Consider the following 12,216-nt stretch of genomic DNA (forward strand, 5'->3'; position numbering starts at 1 on the left):
GCCTTTCCTCCGCTGCCCTTCTCCACGCGTGCCTGCCCAGGTGGCCATGTCTCCCGCTGGCCACGTTCGGTGGATTGACTGGGGCCCTTGCTGCTATCGCGGATTTTCCCTCGGCCTTGCGACTCTTTCCTCCCCGGCTGCTGTGGAGCCTGTCGCCTGATTATCCTGGAGCTCGCTGTTCTCTTTTCTTTCTAGCGTCTTGTCCTCTGTCTCGTGTAAATGTTACCCTCCTCCAGAGTGTTCCCTTTATCTTTCTCCACTTGTCACCAAATCAGCGACTGTTAATTGAGGCACTAGTGCTTTTGTGTGTGTATCTTCCTACCCAGCTCTTTATCAGCTTTTTAGAGGAGTTCATGACTCAGAAGAATTGAGAGGGACTGCTCTCTGTGTGTCCCTGTAGCCCTCTCCGCTTCACAGTGACTTGCAGGTTTGTGTCCCAGCTTCCTGCCTTCCTCTGTCCGATTCCCCGAGCTTCACTCCTCGGCGTCACCGGCCCAGTCCTCAGGGTGCTGTGGCAGTGCAGTGGCTTCCCTGTGGACAGGCGCCTGCCCGCCCCCTACATCCTACCATCACCTTAGAGTTTGTTGTCTTTGAAACAAAAATATGATTATGTCCCTATCACGCAAGTAATGTGGAGTCTTAAACAGGGAAAGGTCCCTGTTTCCCAGCATGCTAAGAAGCTCCTTTATGGTCTGACCCCAGTGATCACTTTCCTACCCATCTGTTCTTTCCTTCATCCGCAGTATAGGTCACAGTTCTGTTAGTCGTAGCTCTGATATCTTCTGTAGTACTTTCCTGTCTTATATTTGCTTTTCTCTGCCTAGAATGCCTTTCCCCTCCCACCCTGCCACAGTTCCTCCACAGGCAAACTCCTATTCATCCTTCAAAATCCAAACGTCACCTTTGTTAATTAAGAAACCTTCCTTGATTCATTCTAAGTTAACAGCTTTCTCGTGCTGTCATCTTTTCTTAGCTCCTCATCTTTCCCGTTGTATTATAACTAATTGTTTACGTGTCTGTCTCCCCCACTAGACTGTGAGTCCCTCGAGGGCAGGAATCCTGTTTTGTTCATCTTTGGATGCTCATCGGCTAGCCCAGTGTCTGACTTGTAAGGTGGTTAATAATAAGCCTCTTTTGAGTGGATAAACACACTTTTGGGCTACCTGTCTTGCATATGGATTATATTTTCTCTGTCTGAATCCGAAAACCTTAAAATGTTCAGACATATTTAAAAAATCATGTTTCAGCTGTGAGCTGTTGCATAAAACGGTCCGTGAGTTGTTGAGTGCTCCTTCCAGCAATATTCCACCGGGCATTAGGTGGCAGTGGTGTGTTGTACTTCCCTTCACCTTTGTGATTGTGTTTTTAGCTTTCATTATCTTAATGTGGTGTCCAAGTGTAAAGGACACGATTGCAGTACTTTCAAACGCTTGTAACATGATCTTGTTTTAAGCTAGTAGACGTCTTACAGAAAGTGAAACAAACAGCCAGACAGAGCCGTGTGGGTCAGTGTGTCTCTTGCCTCCTAAGCTCTATTCGGATGTGTTACCGCTGCCCCTCGGCACGGCTCTTCCTCGCCGGCTGCTTCATGACAGCAGTGATGTGCAATAAGGAAAACCAGAGATGCTCTCAGAGGGTCAGTGTTTTCTCAGCATCCTGAGAAGCTTACTTAGGCCTTTATCTCAAAAATAGTATATTAAGTTCATTGAATTTAACTACACTTAAGAAATGCTTTCTTTTTCTTTTTTTTCACTCATCAGTTTCTGTCATACTAAGGTCACTTCTTTGTTTATCGAGTTTAATTTTAGGTGAATTTCCATCATTGTTAGGTAGTTAGAATTAAGGACAATTGCTACCAACTCTTCAGCCTTATGCATTTAATCTCACCATTGATTTTTTTTTTTGGGGGAAGATTAGCCCTGAGCTAACATCTGCTGCCAATCCTCCTCTTTTTGCTGAGGAAGACTGACCCTGAGCTAACATCCGTGCCCATCTTCCTCCACTTTATACGTGGGATGCCTGCCACAGCATGACTTGCCAAGCAGTGCCATGTCCGCACCCAGGATCTTAACTGGTGAACCCTGGGCCACCAAAGTGGAATGTGCGAAGTTAACCGCTCCGCCACTGGGCCAGCCCTGGTGAAAGGTTAGGTTTTGACATGAGTAGTTGTGCTGTCTGTTCTCACTGGTGATCCAAGGATAGTCTTTTTCTTTCCACTGTTGTACATTTGGGAGGATGACAACCATTGCCATGTACAGCAGGCAGGCCCAGGGGTGCATGTGGCGGGAAGACCTGCCTCTGTCTAAGGAACGTTCGACAGAGCTGCTCTCCCCCTTGCCTGGCTTCCCCATCTGTCTTCTTCCCAGATGGGCCTTCCGCAGAGGCTGGTAGGGAGGTTTGCTGTGTTGTAAAGCAGTGTGTGCGAGAAACTGCTCTCCCACATCCGAGTTCTTTACCGCTTGGCCGAGGGAGGCCCGTGTCTGCGTCCTTTCCTTCCAGAAGCTTCAGGGGCCCAGTGGTGGGGCACTCATGCTCATAGCCCCTCTCCACTGGTCCACTTGATGCTTGTTTTCTGGCGGGCGGTGGCAGTGGCGACACCACAGCAGGGTGGGGCTGACAGGCCGAAGTTCAGGCTGCCTCTTCTCGCACGTGTGAGAGGAAAGTGAGGCACCAGCCTATGAGGACTCTGCGGGAGCACTTCAGCTGGGGACTGTGACGCGGCAAGACCTCTTTTGGAGGAGTCTGGAAGAGAGAAGAGCACGAGAAGCTGCCGTGTGAGACAAGCAGGTGGAAGGCCGGGGGCGGGGGGAGCGGGGGCCTAGGGCGGTGGGTGAGGGCCACCTGTGACTGTGGCGGTGTTTCAGGAGTAAGGGCCAAGAGATGGAGTTATTTGGAATTAACTTTTAGTGAGTGAACTGTTGGTTTTTTCTTTGTCTTGTTTTGGGAGGAGAGAAAATTAGGGATATAATAAGCACTTTTGGGGAGAAGGTCCTTCGTTTTTGTAAAATTATCAAAGGTTTAGAATCCATGAATTTTCATGAAATATTCTAATAGAGCCTGTATTTAATACTTCAATAAATTAAAAGCAGTTCTATATCAGTACAAATGTTGGGAAATGCTATTTTAGCTGTCAGATATTATTGTGGGCAGGCTTAATGCCTCAGTACTCACATGATGCTCTCAACTTGACCTCTTCAGTTTTGTATCGCAACCGACGTTCAAAGAAATGAGTGTTTATTATCTTTAGAGATGCTGAGTGCCTCAGAATGTGGTGATGACTGGACTCGGCACAGGGTGGCCCACAGTAAGCTTTGACTCAGGGTTCTGTGTGCCTGCTTTGAAGTTCCTCAGTCGTAGTCTGTGTCGTCATCTGTTTGGAATGTGTATCCGCTGTGACAGCATGGAAATTCAACATTGGTCCTTTGGGGGCCTGGCAAGATGGTACCTGAATGGGATTCTGTCCCCAGAGTCATTGGCAAAAAAAGCAAAACCCACACCACCAACCAGCCGTCTTTTTGCAGGGACACTGATAAAATCTGCTGTGTGATGACGCGTGCTCTCTTTGCGGTGGTCCAGAGTCGGTGTGGGAGACGGTGAGAGCTAGGAGGGGCGGAGAAAGGGACTTTAAGGACTTTTTTTAAGGATTTGGCCTCCTCTTATATTTAAGTCTCACTCTGGACGTCCATTTTTTTAAGTATATAGTTTTTTAATTTTCCGCTTACTGTTTGTTTTCACTGTAGTTCATTCCTTAGCTTGGAAAGTATTTGAAGATGACCATCGGGCCGAAGCATATCCGCATGTCACATCTGTTCATGGTGTCAGTGAATAAAATGACCTAGGAAATCCTTGTTTACTGGGGAAGAGTATGAGAGAAAAGGCACAGAAGTGCAAAACCTCAGATTAAACCTGACGTCTGCGCCTCCCCTCAGTGCTGACGAAAAGCGGGGAGTTTCGGATTTTGTACTTTTGGGGACAGTTTTACACATATAATTTACATGCACGAGTGTTTAGGGAGGATGCTCGTGCAAGGAGGCGCTGTGCTGATCCCCTGGAGATCCGGGTGTGGTTCAGACAGTGTCTGTTGTATTCAGCGTTCTTGGGGGGCTGAGTCCACAAGTAACTCAGTTCCTTGAGAATTAGGAATATTGAAGGAATTCAAAAACACACACAAGTGTGATCCCCTCTGGGTAGGCTGGTAAACATGGCTTCATGGAAGAGATGCGCTTGAACTGGTGAAGCATGATCTGGTGGAGACGATGGCATGAATAAGCCTTGGAAACCAACAGCGTGAGTGTTGAGGGGTGCTGCCTGGGACTGTCTAGAATGACTAGCCTGACCTGGGTGGCGTTTCTCTAATACTCATAACAGGAATGCTGGAATGGTAGCTTGGGGTTCTTTTATTGGAGGACTTTGCCTGTAAGGATAAAGATTATGACTGTAATTCATTATGCAATAGGTTGCCTCAGATTTTTGAGCTGGAGGACATGGGCAGGGTTGCAGGTGCATTTGGAAGAAGGTGGATGAACTGGAGAGCTGTTGGAAGGGGAATGCTGAAGACTGGGTAAGAGCTAACGTTGTTTGAACGAGGTTTGGCATTGGGAATGGAAAGGACGTAGTGTGGGTAAAATCTACAGAACTGGATGGTTAATGGGATGAGGGAAGTGAGGGTACCCTGATATTGCAGCCTGGATTGTTAGGAAACGTGCTTGTTTTTCTCTCGTTCCTTCCTTCAGCGTGTGTTGAGCATGGGGATGATTTTGCAGAACAAGGACTCCAGCAGGAGGAGGAACTAGTTTTAGAGTCCAGATGATAAACTGGGTTTTGGACATGTTGAACTTGTCGTGTAAGATAGCTTTTAGAAGGTATTTTGAAACTTTTTCCTGGAATTCAAGAAAGTTCGAAGCCAGAGATAGAGAGCTAGCATCGTATTAATGGTACTAAATTCATCTGTTAATATGTAGAGAAGAAACGAGGGGCTGTATCCTCAGGGGCCACATAGATCAGATAATAGCATGATGATTTGGGAATTTTGCTTAATCAAATTTTCCCAGAGTCCTTTTTCGTAGTTGACTTTTACTTCCTATTTGCAGCCAATATATTATAAATCAAAACAGCATAATCGCAAATGTGTAGTAAAGAGTTAATGTCTGATCTCCCTTTTTTTCAATTTAAGATTTAAGTAGCAAGCTACTAGTAAAATAAAGCAGTGTTTCCTTTTAAAGAGGAATGTAAGAAAGGCATTAAAGCAGGTGGATCTCTTTATAGGTGGTATGAAATATTTATTATCTTGTTGTATAGTGGGCAATTTACCATAAAATTGTCTTTTGCATTTACTTTAAAGAAATAGCAGGGGCTGGCCCCGTGGCTGAGTGGTTAAGTTCGTGCGCTCTGCTTCGGTGGCCTGGGGTTTCGCTGGTTCGGATCCTGGGTGCAGACATGGCACTGCTCATCAGGCTGCATTGAGGCAGCGTCCCACATGCCACAGCTAGAATATACAACTGTGTGCTGGGGGATTCGGGGAGAAAAAGCAGAAAAAGTTTCTTTGCTTTCATTTAAAAAAAAAAGAAATACCATTGTATTTCAACTTTGTGTGCTGCTTGGCCAATAGAAAAGGTCATTTGGAGCTAATGAATACATAAATTTTCACTAAAAAATTCTGGAATTTTCACCATGTATTGTATTATGCCCTTTTCACAACTTATGCATATTTCAGGTTTTTTCCCTCCTGGTAGAAAAACACTTGTCTTTGTGTTAAACCTTTCGGTGGACACCATTGCAGTGTTCAGTAGCTGACACCTGATACCACTTATATCTGCCTCTTAAAAAAAAATCAGCAGGTTAAAATACCAATGGATATTGTTAGGATTTCATCAGCTGCTTCCTCACTGAAATGAGTTGGCGTTTGTGCAAAGAATAAAACAGAGGTCGGCATTTATGCCTAGTGGACAGAAGGAATCAATTGTTAACAAATGTCTGGCATGGACACTCAGCAGGATTCATTGTGTGTTACAGGTTCACAGTTATGGTGTTACTCGGCGTTCTTTTCTTGGATACGCATTTGGAGAGATGCATCTGTCAAGGGGAAATTTTTACGAAGCGCTTATTTTCTGATTTGCAACTAATCCCGTGATTTACTAAGTAGCAGGGGCTAACAGTGTGCTGTTCAGACTGGAGCATGCATAGTAAATGCCTGGAGAGTCTGGTGAAACACAGATTCTGGGGTCCCCCTCTGTACCTTTGGGAGGGGGCCATCTTCTGAGGAGCTCTTGAGTAATGCTGATACTGCAGACCTGAGGACTACATTTTGAGTTGCACTGGGCTGACGCATTGTGACAGTCACTCCAGAATTAGTAATTTAGAAAAGCACTTGGATTTATTATATGGGGAAAATCTAAAAATGTTCCATATTGGACAAGCCACTGCCATAAAATCTCAGCTAGTCAGAATTGAGTCCATAATTAAAGCATTACTCAGCTAGTTGGTCAGGAAGTAGAACATATGCTGATCCTGGTGAGATCATTTTCTGTAGGTGTGTCTTTTGTAGTATCCTGAGTGGTCCTATACTTTTGTATCAAGACAGTTTCTGAATCTTCTGTCTGTGCTCATGGCTCCCATCCTCGCTGAATGGCATGGGGATTTAAAGAACATAGGTCTGTATGATTGAAAACTTTGCCGCAAATGTGAGGAAGTTGCGTGGGTCATAATGTGAGAGTCATCTGAGAGAGGTCAGACATCAGTTTGCTGGGACGTGAAGGGGATGCACACCTTTGCTGTGTTGTGGTAAAGAAGCACAGAGACACTCTCTCCATGTTTTAGTATTGTGACATATGCTGTTTTAATTTTGACTGTACTTTAGTCCTCTACTCAACAATACTTACCTTTTTTAAATGTTTTAAAGTTTTTAGCGGTTGGTATATGTACTTGAAAGTAATAAAACTATACTTCCATGTACTAGTCTGTAATTCAGACTTTTCACTAAATCATATCAGTCTTTTCATTAATTTTCTGTGATTTTATTGTACTTGTCCATGTATTAATATTGGAACAAATTTCTCAGTTTTCCTTTATGGCTTAAAAAGAATTGCTAAATTCCTTTTAAAAAGTTTAGACATGTCTGAAGATTTTTTTTTATTGAGATATGGTTAACACAATGAAAAATGCACGCATCTTAAGTGTTCAGTTTGGTGAGATATGATACCACGTAACCACCAACCCAAACAAGATAGAGAATATTTCCATTCCTCCAGAAAATTCCCTTGTGCCCCTGTCCAGTTAATTTCCACCCCCCGTTCCTACCTGGAACCCAATGTCTAATTTCTGTCACCGTGGGTTAGCTTTGCCTGAGTTTGTATTTTGTATCATTGTGATCTTTGATATGTACCCTTTTGTTCTCGCTGCTTCTGCTCAACAATGTTTCAGACGTTCATCTGTTGTTGAGTGTGTCCTCGTTTATCCTTTTGTTGAATGGTATTCACCTCTATAGATACACTACGATTTGTCTTTCCATTCTCCTGTTGATGGACATTTCTGATTCCACTTTTTGGCTGTTATGACTAGGACTGTGAGTATATTCTTTTATAAGTCTTTTTGTGGACATATGTTTTTATGTTTTAGTTCTGTTGGATAAAAATGCAGAAGTGGAATTGCTTGACCACAGAGTAGATGTCTGTGTATCTTTATAAGAAATTGCCAGAGTTTCCTGCCAGCAACACGTGAGAATTCCAGGTGTTCTCCATCCTCGCCAACATTCAGCATTATCAGTCTTCGTTACTTTAGCCGTTCTATGAGCGTTTAGTAGTATCTCATGATTTCAATATAATTTTTCTGATAACTAATGGAAAAGTTTGAGCACATGGTCATGTGCACATTGTTCATCTGTCTTCTTTTGAAAAGTGTTCAAGTTTTTCCCCCTGATTTTTAATTAGTGTGTTTTTTTATCATCAGTTTATACCATTTTTTTTGTGTATATTCTGGATACAAGTCCTTTGTTAGATAGATATTTAGCCAGTATTTTTTTCCCAGTCTGTGGCTTGTCTATTTGTTTTCTTAATGGTGTCTTTGATGAGCAGAGTGCTTTAAAATGTGATGTTCTATTTATCAATTTTGTGTCATCATAGTTTGCGCTTTTGGTTTTCTGTCAAAGCAGACTGTGCCTACCCAAGGGGCAGAGATATTCTCTTGTGTTTCCTTCTAGACGCTTTATGATTCTGTGTTTCACATGTATGTCTGTGATTCATCTTGAATTAGTTTTGTGTATGGCATGAGAAGGCGTGAGGTTAACTTCTTTCCCACATGGACATCCAGTTGTTTCAGTACTGTTGGCTGTAGGCTGGCCCTTCCTCACTGAATTGCCTTGGCACCTTCATTGACAATCTGTTGACCGTGTATGTCTGGTCTATTTCTAGACTCTTTATTCTGTTCCACTGATCAATTTGTATATATTTGTACCAGTGCTATCATCTTGATTACTGTCGCTTCATAATAAGTCTCAAAATCAGGTAATGTACGTCCTTCACCTTTGTTCTTTTTCAAGATTCTTTGCCTGCTGTAGATCTTTGTATTTCCACGTAAGTATCACAATCATCCCATGCACTTCTTCAGAGGAGCCCACTGGAATTTTGAGAGGAATTGCATTAGATTTATGTATCAGTTTGGGGAGAGTGGGTGTGATCTTCCCATCCGTAAACACATGATTTCTCTCCATTGTTTAGGCCTTTGCTTTCTCTTCATGATGTTTTGTAGTTTTTAGTGTAGACATCTTACACATCATCCATGTGTTTTATTCCAAAGTATTTCCTTATTCTTTTTCTTGATGATATCGTAATTGGTAATTTCTTAAACTTTATTTTCCAATTGTTGCAAGATTTGTTGATTTCTTAATTTTGAGTTCTTTGCTTGGAGGTGACTAAGTTTTTCCAATTCTAGCAAAATGCATTTCAGTGTAGTTCTGAAACTGAATCAGTAGCAAACAGAAGTCAGTTAAAATCAACGAACTTTGCAACCTTAGTGTTAGTACATGCCTGTTCTGTTAGTGAGGAGTATCAGTATTTTTTCTATTTGGTGGGTGAGTGTTTTCCTCAGACTCCCTGTTGTCATATGATTCCGCTGGCCTTCCAGTGAAGGGAGTCCGTGCTGTCTCTTTGTGCTGTCTCTCTGTGGCGGTTCCTGGCTCCTCAGTTACAGAGTGAGTCCCTGGAACACAGGATGCTTTTCATTTTATCTTTCATTTGATCAGTGAATGAATGAAGTAAGAGTAGCTTTGGGCTCTCAACGGTGGGAAGGTTTGGTTAGTGGGGATCAAAGGAAAGAAGGACAGAGAATAAAATAAACCTGACACCAAAGGAAGATGACTGCACCCCTCAGGTGCTGGTGAATGATGGAGCCCGCCTCCCTGGAGGGCTCAGATACAGAGATAGCAGGAATCTTGAAACCTACTCTTAGGGGCTTGAATTCCCATGAGCAATAAAGAATAATTTCAGATTTTACAGTTAAGAATGTGCATAATGACGACACCATTTTATTAATAGACCTTGTAATTGAAACATCTTAAAAAGTTGTAGCATCTGTTCTATTACAGTTTTAAACCAGTAGATATATGTAAACTTTGTAGTTTCTTGTGGCTGCCAAATAAATTACCATGTACTTGGTGGCTTAAAATGACAGGAGTTTATTCTCTCCCAGTTCTGCAGGGCAGGCGTCCACAAATCTGCATACCTGGGCTGAAATCAAGGTTGGCTGGTCCTGCTTCCTCTAGAGGCTTAGGGGAGAGTCCTTTCCTAGTCTCTTCCAGCTTCCAGTGGCTGCGAGCTTTCCTTGGCTTGTGGCCTCATTGCTCCAGTCTTTAAGGCCAGTATTTCAAATCTCTTTCTCTCTCTGCACATTCTCCACATCACCTTCTCCTGTGTGTCAAATCTCCTGCTGCCTCTTTCTTATAAGAACTCTTTGACTGTATTTCAGGCCCACCTGGATACTTGAGGATAATCCCCCCATTTCAAGATCTTTAACTTAATCACACCTGCAAGGACCCTTTTTCCAAATAAGGTAGCATTTACAGTTGCCAGTGATTAGGAACCGGTGCCTTTGGGGGCTGTTGTCACCCTGCCATGGAATGCATCGTTCTTCTTTGGATCTTCATTCTCTTCTGGAACTTGCTGTCAAACAAGTTGGACTGAGGCTTTTAGCACCTAAATGATATACTTATTTTCTTGCTATAACTACCATTTTTAACTAAACTCTGTACCATGGAATAAAATTTATTACATTCTATTAGCACTACAGAATAGACCTAAAAGCCTCAAATGGTGAGTTATTTATTCAAAATAGTGGTCAGGAAGATACCAAATTAGTGAAAGAGCTTGAACTGTGCTTGGACGATCATAGGACTGATATCGACGTGCTAAGATGCAGTGGTAGCCTGTAGTCTGGGCAGCCGGGAACTAACTCCTGGTTTCACAGGGCTTTCTGGTCAGGCTGCTGCATCATCAGGCCCATCTATTTTGTTTGTTGTACCAAGGAGACTTTCCGTAGTGGCCTATTAGAAGTTTATCTTTTAGCCTAGACTTCTACTGTTTGGTTTTAGTCTAGACTGATTTCTCTAGGACCTTCTCAATGCTTGTGACATATGAGACTGAGTTTTCACATGTAAGTGTATCTTAAATGTATACTAGCTACGTATTTGAGCATGTTGCATGTAATAACATTGAATCATACCAAGCTTGTTCCATAAATCTTCTTTGCATAGTGTTAGAGGAATGGATCAGTGAGAGTTTGGCGTGGACAACTCTGTTTTGGCTTTGAGATCTTACTTAATATCCCAGCATTAGGGACTGCTTAAACTTCAGTATGGGAATAGCTTTTATGAGCATCATTTAATAAATCATGACCCCAAAAAGAGGAAACAATAAAGCTTTAGTTTCCTTTTCTCTTTCTGCAGTCATTGTATTAGTTAGATGAAATATTTAAGTGTTGATAACTGATACGTTTGGCACAGGGAAGAGAAATAGATTGCCAGGGGTAAAATGGAAGCCGACTCCTCTTTGTCTGCCCTGTAGCCTCTCTCCCAGCATGTGTGAAGTTTGTCTGCTCTTCTCTGCAAGCGAATGTCTCAGAGCCTGTGCTCTGCAGTGAGGGTCAGCAGCAGTATGGAGAAGTGCAGCCTGAGAGCACCTCGCTGACAAAGCCAGCAGCCTAGTCTGCACCGTGGGCACACACTTCCATACTCTTGAATTCTAGGTAGAGAATTGAAGTCATTTGACTTCATGAACTTCCCTCATCTCACTGAGTGACTGTGGCCTTACCAACTTGAATAACAAACGACGTGGTTCTTGTAGATGTTTTGTGCTCTTTCTGTCTGTGGAGCAGTCAGTGAAAGAATATAAATGATTTTCCTGTTAACTGATGAGTATGTGCACTAAGCACGTTAGTGTCATGAAATGTGACTATGGCAATTTGCTTGTTGTATTATAAAAACTTTGGAGAAAAAAAGAGTAAGAACTGAAGGGAAAAAACTATCCCACTAGTTCAAAGGAAATTCCTAAGGTAAGTTAAAATACATTCCGTAATATATTTGATAAAACGTGCAGGCTAAGTAATTGCAGGTCGAAAATTCTGGATGAATACTACCAAGTGGTTGCTTATTTACTTGAGAGTGAAAAAATTACATGTCTGAATATCTGCTACTGTCATCCCCGGTTTACTTGAGCAAAGTGCCTCTAAATTTAGATAACCTCTTCTCGCTTGTTTGCTGAGAGACTGCTGAAAGCAAGCGACACAATGGTTCTTTCAGAAGAACGGGTAGATGAAAAGGAAGGGAGCACCAGAGAGCATGCAGGACACAAGGGGGAAGCGGACCCTGAAATGGAGGGGTCCAGTAAGTGCATTCACACTGGCGCCGGAGAACTGACGAGATGGCATCCAGCTTCAGTGTGAAGAAGTTGCTGCCTGTTGAAAACACTCTTCAACATTTCTTACACTTAGAAAACATGTAAGAAAGTTTACTCATGAATTAATTTCCATTCACACGTTTCCTTGAGTTCTTTGAAGTTGTTTCTTAGAAATCTGCCCTAGAGTAACCATTGTTCAATAAAAATTTATGTTTGGGGACTTGTAACTTTCAAACCTTCAGGGCTGGGCCAGAAGGTGAGAGGTGTTTTATTTTAAGGTATGGCTATATAATCTGATTTCGAAAGAAAACACTGGTGATCCCTTTGCAAGGGT

General features: G+C 42.7%; 1 protein-coding gene across 4 annotated transcripts in view; it reads left to right on the top strand.

The window, feature by feature from the left end:
• The window catches only part of DNAJC24 (DnaJ heat shock protein family (Hsp40) member C24), a 57,887-nt gene that overhangs the window by 27,354 nt on the left and 18,317 nt on the right, over nt 1–12,216 (top strand). The window lies entirely within an intron of this gene.

Source organism: Equus caballus, chromosome 7, assembly GCF_041296265.1.
Source record: "Equus caballus isolate H_3958 breed thoroughbred chromosome 7, TB-T2T, whole genome shotgun sequence".
NCBI classification, from domain to species: domain Eukaryota; kingdom Metazoa; phylum Chordata; class Mammalia; order Perissodactyla; family Equidae; genus Equus; species Equus caballus.